The 9,718-nt window shown below is 33.3% G+C and overlaps 1 long non-coding RNA gene across 2 annotated transcripts; it reads left to right on the plus strand.

Annotated features, from left to right (window-relative positions):
* The first annotated feature begins 798 nt into the window (after window positions 1–798).
* LOC104245830 (uncharacterized) lies at window positions 799–4,193 on the plus strand. Of its 2 annotated transcripts, none has more exons than XR_011400560.1 (3): window positions 799–979; window positions 1,470–1,529; window positions 3,140–4,193. It is a non-coding gene; the product is annotated as an uncharacterized lncRNA (long non-coding RNA). The 2 variants fall into 2 exon arrangements; XR_011400561.1 differs by having other exon boundaries at window positions 3,704–4,193.
* The last annotated feature ends 5,525 nt before the right edge of the window (window positions 4,194–9,718 follow it).

Consider the following 9,718-nt stretch of genomic DNA (forward strand, 5'->3'; position numbering starts at 1 on the left):
GGTAAGGATACTATTTTGCTTTTGCTTTGTATCATTCCTCGTGATTTCATGTTGTTTTTATTTTTCATATATATATTCCTTTCATATTATTTTTGTAGTGTTACTAATATTGTCTTCTTTTGTCCTTTTGTCTTCTTGAGCCGAGGGTCTTTTGGAAACAACCTCTCTGCTCCTTCAGGGTAGGGGTAAGGTCTGCGTACACACTACCCTCCCCAGACCCCACTAGTGGGGTTTCACTGGGTGGTTGTTGTTGTTGTTGTTATTCATCTATGTACATTGGACAAGGGCTTTGCTGCGCTCAGGGACGGACCTATGCTAGGGGTTAGGGGTCACGGTGAATCCGTTGACCTCGGCAAAAATATTGTATATATATATATTATATATATTTGTTAATATATGGAGGACCCCTTTAGATATTTTATGCAGCCCCCTAAGTCACAAAGGCTGAATAGAGGAGTTGGTTTGTGGAATTGCTCAACAGCCTTCTGTTGAATGACAATCCAGGTTCGAATTTGAGGTCTTACGGTCCATGTTATTTTATTTTACTTTTAAAATTGAATGATTATTTAATTACTTAGTATTCAACTGAATTATTTTTTTATATTATCTTTTTTTATTTCAGTTATAGTTTAATACTTTTATATAATAGTCAATTTAATACTTAATTAGCTTAATATTTTTTAACCTACTTAGTATTTAACTGAATTATTATTTTTTATTTCAGTTATAGTTTAATACTTTTATATAATAGTCAACTTAATACTTAATTAGCTTAATATTTTTTAACCCTCTCAAAGATCTAACTCCAACAGAGAACAATTAAACAAAAGCTCTTTTTTCTCCAAGAAACAAATCTTCTCTGCCTCCCTTCAACTTCAACTTTCCTTTCAGTTCTTCACTTCCTTGCATCCCTTTGAACTTCGAATCCCACAGTTCTATTAGGTGAGGGAGACTCTTCTTCAAATCTTTGATTATTTGAGTAAGTTTTTCTTCTTTTTACAAATATTGATTTTTTGATTTTTGTGATTTTTGACCTAGATTAGCAGTTGACCTAGATTGATTATGACTTATGAACAGATTATGTTCATCCCCATTTAAAATATCCTTTTTTACTAACACCATCAAATGCAAATCCAATTAGTAGCACTTAAGTTGAATAAATAATTGATGAGTAAAGTGCTCCTGTAAATTCCTCTTTTTATTACCTTAATTTTCTGGAGTTCTTTACTATAGTAGATAATGCTTGCAAGAAACCAAATTGTATTTGAATTTCAAGGATACTTCTTTCAGTTTTTGAATTCGCTACTGTTCTTTTAATTTTTGAATTTATTGTTTGAGCAGACAACAATCATGGTGCATATTTACATGATGTTAAATCTTTAGAGGATGTGCTAATTCTTTTATCTTAATAAATTAATTTCATAGGTTTTTAAGATTTTGTGCTAATGCTATTTGAAATATTGTTTCAGTAAAGTGGATGGCTTGAAACCAAGCTATATTTAGATTTCAAGGATACCTTTCACAAATTGGTAAGTGTTCCTTCTATCTTTAAGATAATAATAATATAGTTATGACTTATAATAAAATATAGGGGTGTGATTCCCCTATTAGAAATATTATATTTGCTTTTGTTCGTGATAGAGGGGGTATGAGTCCCCTATTAGAATTTTTTTTTTTGCTTTAATCTTGATGGAAGGGGTGTAATTTGCTTTGTTCTTGATGGAAGGGGCATGATTCCACTATTAGAAATATTCTCTTTGCTTTGTTCTTGATATAAGGGGTATGATTCCTCTATTATATGTTATTTCTATTCTAGTATTAATATAAGGAGTATGATTAATCATATTAAAACTGTTATTTTGCTTGGCATTGTTGCTTTGTAGGAAGTTTTATTGATGTGAATTGAGATGGACATATTTTTTACGAGGTTTAATTTTTCTCAACCAAGTTCTAATTTTAGAGACAATTCCTCCCATCTTGTAGATGAGTTTGATGTGAAATCACTTAATCCTCACCCGGAGAGAGAAACTCATTGATAGATATAGCTCCGGAATATGGGATGAAGTGAGAAGACACCACATCCAAAGAGGGCCTTGCCAACAAGTTGATCACAAATTTCTTAAAACTTTATTTGGGAAGAAAATGCCAATTTAGTCCGGGTTGATTTAAAGATTCGCATTCTAGATAGTTAGAGTATAGTTTGAAGAAAGATCCACATTTTGTTTATGTTGTTATATATTCAAAAATGATTACGTTTATGGAAGCACGGGTGACTCTTTCACAAAAATCGGCTTTAAAGCTTGGAATAAAGGACCCGAAAGACTTGATTTACATGTTGGTGAAGTAAATAGCCTCCACCATAAGTGTTTCAATAAAATGCTAGACTTGTCAAATCAATCTCAATCAATTCAAGTTGCTTTTGAAAAGCAATCTGAGAAACAAAAAAGTGAATATCGAATTCGTTTAAATGCCTCGATCGATGTTGCAAGGTTTCTCTTGGACTTTGAATTGTCTTTTCGAAGCCACGATAAAAGTGAATCTTTAAAAAAGAAGGCCTTTTTTCTAGGGCTTTTGGAATGGCTTGAAAATAGGCTTCCATCTTTAGATAGAGTTATATTAAAACATGCTCTAAAAAATGATATGATGGCTTCGCCAGAAATTCAAAAGAATATTGTGAGTGCTTGTGCACAAGAGACCATGAAAGCTATAATTGATGACATGGATGGAGATTATTTTAAGATATTAGTTGATGAGTCCAAGAATATTTCACACCATGAACAAATGGTCCTTGCTTTGCGGTATGTTGAAAAAAAAATGCCAAGTGAACGAGCCATTTATTGGTCTTGTTCGTGTTAGTGATACATCTGCAAAGTCGTTGAAAGAAGCAATACTTTCTTTGCTAGTGAAACACTAATTAAGTCCATTCAAAATACGTGGACACGGCTATGATGGGGCTAGTAATATGCAGGGAAAGATGAATGGTCTTAAAACTTTAATTTTGCAAGAAATTCCATCGGCATATTCCGTTCATTGTTTTGCTCATCAATTACAGTTGACGCGTGTAGCTGTTACTAAAAAACACAGGGAGGTGGAGACTTGCTTTGCTATTGTTACTAAATGTGATTGGAGTTTCTTTTAGGCATAGAGATCTAACTTCGGGAACATCAAGCAGAATTATTTGAGCAATTGCTAATGAGTGGTGAAGTTCAAAGTTGGAAAGGATTAAATCAAGAGCGAGGGCTTCAAAGGCCAGGTGACACTCGTTGGGAATCACATTATAAAATATTGGATAACTTTGTTATTTTATTTTCTTCTATTATTCATGTACTTGGGGTAATTGAATGTGAATGTGATGTTAATGATAGGTTGCAAGCAGAAGGTAAAATTAAAGCATTTGAATTTATTTTCTTACTTCACTTAATGTTGAAAGTGTTGATAATGTCAAACGAGTTGAGCAAAGCTTTACAGAAGAAAGAGCAAGATATTGTTAATGCCATGATATTTCTTGATATCACAAACGAAAGGATGCAAGAAATAAGAGATGAAAGATGGGAAACATTGATGGATGAAGTATCTTCATTTTGTGCAAAACATGATATTTTGGTGCACAAGATGGAAGAATTCTATATTCCTGGAAAGTCGAAGCGTAGGCTTTCTAGTGTTACTTATTCACATTACTTACGTGTTGAGCTTTTTTATGCAGTGATTAATTTTCCACTTCTGGAGCTTAATAGTCGTTTTGATGTTGTGAGTAGTAACTTGCTTCTTGGTATGGCTAGCTTGAATCCGGCTAACTCATTTGCTAATTTTGATAAGGAAAGAATAATGACATTGGTCAAGCATTATCCCGATGAGTTTGGTGAATTGAAGCTTTGAGGTCTTAGTCACTAACTTGATACTTTCATATGGCACATGCAACATGGTAACACTAGGTACTCTGATTTAAAAGGAATTGGTGATTTAGCAAAAATATTGGTTGAGGAAAATCTTGTGGAGACTTATTCACTTGTTTATTTGCTTGTAAAGTTGACTTTAATTTTACCTGTCGCAACTGTAACGGTAGAAAGAGCATTCTCATCCATGAAATACATCAAAGATGAATTGCGTAGTAGTATTAGTGATGCATTTTAAATGATTGTTTAGTTTATTACTCTGAGAAAGAAGTATTTGTAAATATAACCAATAATGCTATTATTGACCGTTTTTAAAATATGAAAGCGCGTCGAGTTCAACTATGAGTGGACAATGTACTTTTGTTATATTAGTATCAAGTTAATGGTATTTGATAATATTAATATTTTTGTTTTGATGATAAATTATCATAGTCATTTCAAAGAGTTGCCCCCGAACTTTATCGTTGGTGATTGGCATACTAAAGACAATGATACCCCCGTTATACTAAAATCCTGGATCCGCCTTTGGCTGCACGAGTAGAATAGTAACTATTCTACGCAAGTTTAGGTAACTTCTCACATTAATTTTACTCCTACAATTACTATTTGATAAGATTATGTAAATTTTGGCATTAACATTTAAAAATAAAATATTACTCCTAAATACCTTTTGAGTTTGAAGAAAATACCTACTTCGCTAATATGCTTATCTTTTCTACCATGAGTCTAAGTGATGTTGATGCATGGAGTGTGTAAATTTTTGTACAATTTCTGTCTATGTTAACATATGACAAAAGGTTTAAAAAATAAAGTGTTTGACCAAAAAGTAGAACTTTCGATTAAACCTTTATATTTATCAAATGATGGGTTAAACCTAGTTAATAATAATATTCCTAAATGTGGATCTTGAAAATACGGATAATGTGGGTCGATTTAGTGTGGGTCTAATAATATCATACATTCAATATTGGAAAAATATATAAGTTGCATCGTGTACTTGTCCCCAAAAGTCAGTTTCAGACTCAACCTTTACGGGCGTTCTAATACCATCCTATCCGTGTCCAAAGACAAATTTATTTACCTCCTAAAATGTAACAACCAAATTCTACCCACACGGTGTTTACACGTGTTGACACGTGGTATTTTCACAATTTTTTATTTTTTTTCTTTTACTGACATAATCCTCCCCTCTCCGGGCCTTCCCCGTCCCCCTCCCACTCTAACCTTTCTTTTTCTCTTTCTTTCTCCCATCATTAATTTCTCCTTTTTCAAAGAAAATTTTTCAGCTCGTCTTTTTCCGGATTATGGTGAACGCACAGAGATTGTGAACAAACATTAACAAGTATTATCAACTTTTACTCATATATTGCCAAAATTTCAATGGCAAATTATGTTGCCTGCAATGGGGCTATAAATTTTGGTCTCTTTATAAACCTTTGTTACAAATCTATTTTTAGCTATTTGGTGATAGAAAAATCACTTTCGCTTCTAGATCTACAAGCACCCAATATTTTATCTCTTTACTAAATAAAAATAAATTTAAGAGAAATTGAAAAGATTTAATGAATTTGTTTTAGAAAGGTTTCGTTTTTTTCGTAGCTGAAAAAATTATTTTATGTAATTGTTCATTACCAAAACATATGGTTTATCCTAATGAAGCACTAGCTATAATCATTGAAGATGATTTTTCAGTGAGGGTTCTATTAGGTCAATAAATAAGCTATTTTGGTAATGGCTCTTTTACAATGGTGGGATCGGTGTTTATATGGTGGCAGCAATGAGTGTTTAATGTTTATACGGTGGTAGCGATGGCTATTTGTATGGTGGTGTTCTCTGCGGAAATAGAGGAAATGGAAATAAGAAAAGGAAAGAGAAAAAGAGAAGAGAAGAAAATGGGAAAAATAAAAAAAAGAAAAGGAAAGAAATTTAAAAGGGTTAGTATTACATTTAATACAACTAATTAAGTGTAATTAAATGTAACAACCAATAAAGAAATGACATCTGTATAATTTAAGTAGCTTTTAATATTTTTTCATCTTCCCACACGTTTTGAGTGACGTAAACTAGGGGTGGACGTTCGGTATTTCGGTTCGGTACGTAAGAATTTCGGTTCGGTATTTCGGTATTCGGTTTATCAATTGTGTATACCAAATACCGTATCAAAATATTTCGGTACGGTTCGGTATTTACTATTTTGGTTCGGTACGGTTTCGGTACGATTTCGGTTTAACAATCAATGAATATTGAATAATCAATGCTAAATGCTAACGCCTAACAGTGCACAACTGCACATGCAGTCATGCACAATTGGAACTTGGAAGAGGAATCACAAATGCAGTTTTTTCAGTCAATGTTTGCACTTTGCACAACTGCACAATGTGCACAAGTTTGAAAACACTGAAAAGCCTGCACAGTGCACACTGAAAAGTGAAAACACTGAAAAATTTGCACAAATGCAGTGTTTGAAAAATTTGCACAAATGCAGTGTTTGAAAACACTGAAAAGCCTGCACAGTGCACAGTCTGCAGATGCTAAACACATTAACCCAGTGCAATAAAAACAGTCCAACAAATGCAGTGTTTGCACAATCGAAATTCTAAAGTGTTTGCACTTTGCACAATGTGCACAACTGCACATGGCTCATGGCTGAAAGCCTGAAACAAGAAAGCATATCATTCTGCAAACAACAATTTCACAATCTGGCAAGTGCAGATGCAAACTTGCACGCCAGATCTGGCAATCAACTTAATAGTTAACACTTAAAACTGACAGTGCAGTAAAAAGTTAAAAACACAGTCCAAACTTAAACTCATGGTAGCTGAATACTTAAAACTGTTAAACAGTTAAACTGCAGAAAGAATAGGCACAACTGCAGTCTGCAGATGCTAAACTACAGTCCAAACTGCAGTCTGCAGACAACAAACTTGCGAACTTCTCCGTTATCTTCTTTCACCACAAAGTATTCCCAAATATCGGAGCGTTGAGCAGTAGCACAAGGCATGATTGCACTTGAACTTGAACCTAAAAAAAATATAAATCATATGTTAGAATATTATAGTTTGATGATAATAAAACAAAACTACAAACTATTAAGTATATCATTATCACCAAACAAATAGAGTATTAAACTTACCCCTCAAGATGCAAGTTGCAACTATACATCAAACAATGCTAGTAGTGCTTCCATTATTTTCCATATCTAAAGATAATACGACCAAATATGTCATACAAATGAAAAGGCATGATATATTATTTTGAATTAAAATACAAACTAAATATTAAAGCTTACCAAGCTCGAGTTCCTCAAGATACTTCAAGTCTTCTTCAACACTAATATGATTCTTCTCTTCTCTAATCCAATCTTGAACACAAATAAGAGATTGCACACATTTAGTAGTCAATGAACTCCTAAATGAATCAAGAATACGACCACCAGTGCTAAACGCGCATTCCGACGCCACACTAGAAATTGGAATTGCCAACACATCACGAGCCAACCCCGAAAGAATAGGAAATCTAGGAGCATGTGTTTTCCACCAACTCAAGATATCAAATTCTTCACTAAAAGGCTCTTGTTCTTCACTAATGTATTTGTCCAACTCCGATTTAGCACCCCCACTTCCATTGTCTTCCTTTTGTTTCTTTAAGCTAAGCTTAGTCCTAATTTTTGATGCACTTATAACACTCCCAGTAGGTGTATTAGATGTGTTGTTAGATGAAGTAGAACTAGATGGAGATTGATGACAAGATTCGGTTGAATACTTTTTTAGATACTCCCCAAACAAAGAATTCATATAAGCATACACCTCAATATTTATTTTCTTCCCTTTTTTCTCCCCAAAAAGTTCTTCAAGTGCTCCCTCAACATATTCAAATTTGTTACGTGGATCCAAGACGGAAGCAATAAAAATCATTTTATTCATCTTTTCAGGTTCACCCCAATACTTCTTGAACTTTTCTTGCATTTGCTCAGCCATTTTTCTCAAATGCCCATCCTCACTAGCTAAACACATTTTCAAATGACAATAAAGTTCAGATACATCCTCAAAATGAGAATTACAAGTGATATAACGTGAACCTGAAACTTTTTTAGTTAGCTCATGAAATTTTGCAAGAAACTCTATAACATTCCTCACATTCACCCAATCATCAGATTCAAGAGGACCTGCATTACCACCATCTTCACAAAGATGAGAACATTGATATGCAGAAAATCCATCATCAAAAAGATGCAACTTGTCAAAGGCTTTTTCAAAGTGTTGAGCTGTATCCAACATCAAATAGGTGGAATTCCACCTGGTAGGAACATCCAAACACAACGTTTTGGTACATTCTACCTTTACATGTGCACAACACTGTTTAAACTTTAAGGTCCTTGCAGGCGAAGATCTCACATACCTCACAATATTTCTAACACGTGTCACAGAAGCATCAAGTTCTTTCAAACCATCTTGCACAATTAGATTTAGTATATGAGCCATGCATCTCACATGAAGATGTTTACCACTCATCATATTAGTTTTCCACATATCTAACTGTTTAGACAATTCTTTGACAGTTACATCATTTGAAGAAGCATTGTCCACAGTAATAGTGAAAACCTTGTCTAATTTCCATTCAAGCAAACAATCCCTAATAGCTTTAGCCATCTCTTCACCCTTATGACTAGTGATAGGGCAAAAATTAAGTATTCTTTTATGCAACTTCCAATCCCTATCAATGAAGTGGGCTGTCAAACCACATATAATTTATTCTTTGTAATGAAGTCCAAGTGTCTGTTGTTAGGCAAATTTTTGGATGTGCTTCTCTAAAAGAACTTTTTAGATTTTCCCTCAATTCACCGTAAACTTCATAACAGTTCCTTGTTATTGTTCTACGAGAAGGAATACGAAATAGTGGTTGAGTTTTTCTCATAAACTTTTTAAAGCCTTCATTTTCTACAAAGCTAAATGGTAGTTCATCAGTAACTATCATCTCAATTAAGGCCATCCTAACCACTTTTTGATCAAATTTCCAAATTGATCCTTCATCATTTTGACAAGATTGAAAATTTAGCTTTGTTTGACTATTATCTTCTGCAATTTTAAGTGGGTATTCTTTGCATCTAAGCAAATGATTCTTCAATCCTGTTGTTCCATTCTTAGATGAATTAGCAGCATAAGCTTGTTTACAATATCGACACCGTGCTTTCCCAACCCCATTAACCTCAAATTTATCAAAATGGTTCCAAACGTCAGACCTAGGTTGCATTGCTTTCCTTTTCTTGGAATCTTCACTATCAATGTTGTTGGTGTTACTATCTACCGTAATAGGTAAACTTTCAGTAGAACCAACATCACTTACTTTACTTGTATCTTCCATCTATACAAAATTAAACAAATATAAACATAAATTAACAATCAACAAATTAACTAATAACTACCTTGCTATCAATAACAATTAACTAATAAGTACCTTGCTACCTTGCACGAAAACCCTTCGTGTCTTCGGGCAAAGAGGGGCAGCTGTAAGCACGTGATTTTTGCCCTATATGAGAATTACTCCCAAAAAATTCAAAAATAAAATGATTTTTCTTTGGTGTGCAATTTTGTGATATTTTGTGATATTTTGAATAATTATTTGTATTTGTCTGTGCGTGTTTATTTGCTAAATTAATAAAAAATACAAAAATATGTCGCATTTTGCATGTAGGATTTAATTCTACAATTGATAATAATTAAATTTGTTTTACAAAAATTAAAAATTACAAAAATAGGCATCGTTTGCATTTTTAGCATTTAATGTCCAAATATACAATTTTATGCTTAATTAATACTTAATTGTGC

The sequence above is a fragment of the Nicotiana sylvestris genome, chromosome 6 (assembly GCF_000393655.2).
Source record: "Nicotiana sylvestris chromosome 6, ASM39365v2, whole genome shotgun sequence".
In the NCBI taxonomy this organism is placed as follows: Eukaryota; Viridiplantae; Streptophyta; class Magnoliopsida; order Solanales; family Solanaceae; genus Nicotiana; species Nicotiana sylvestris.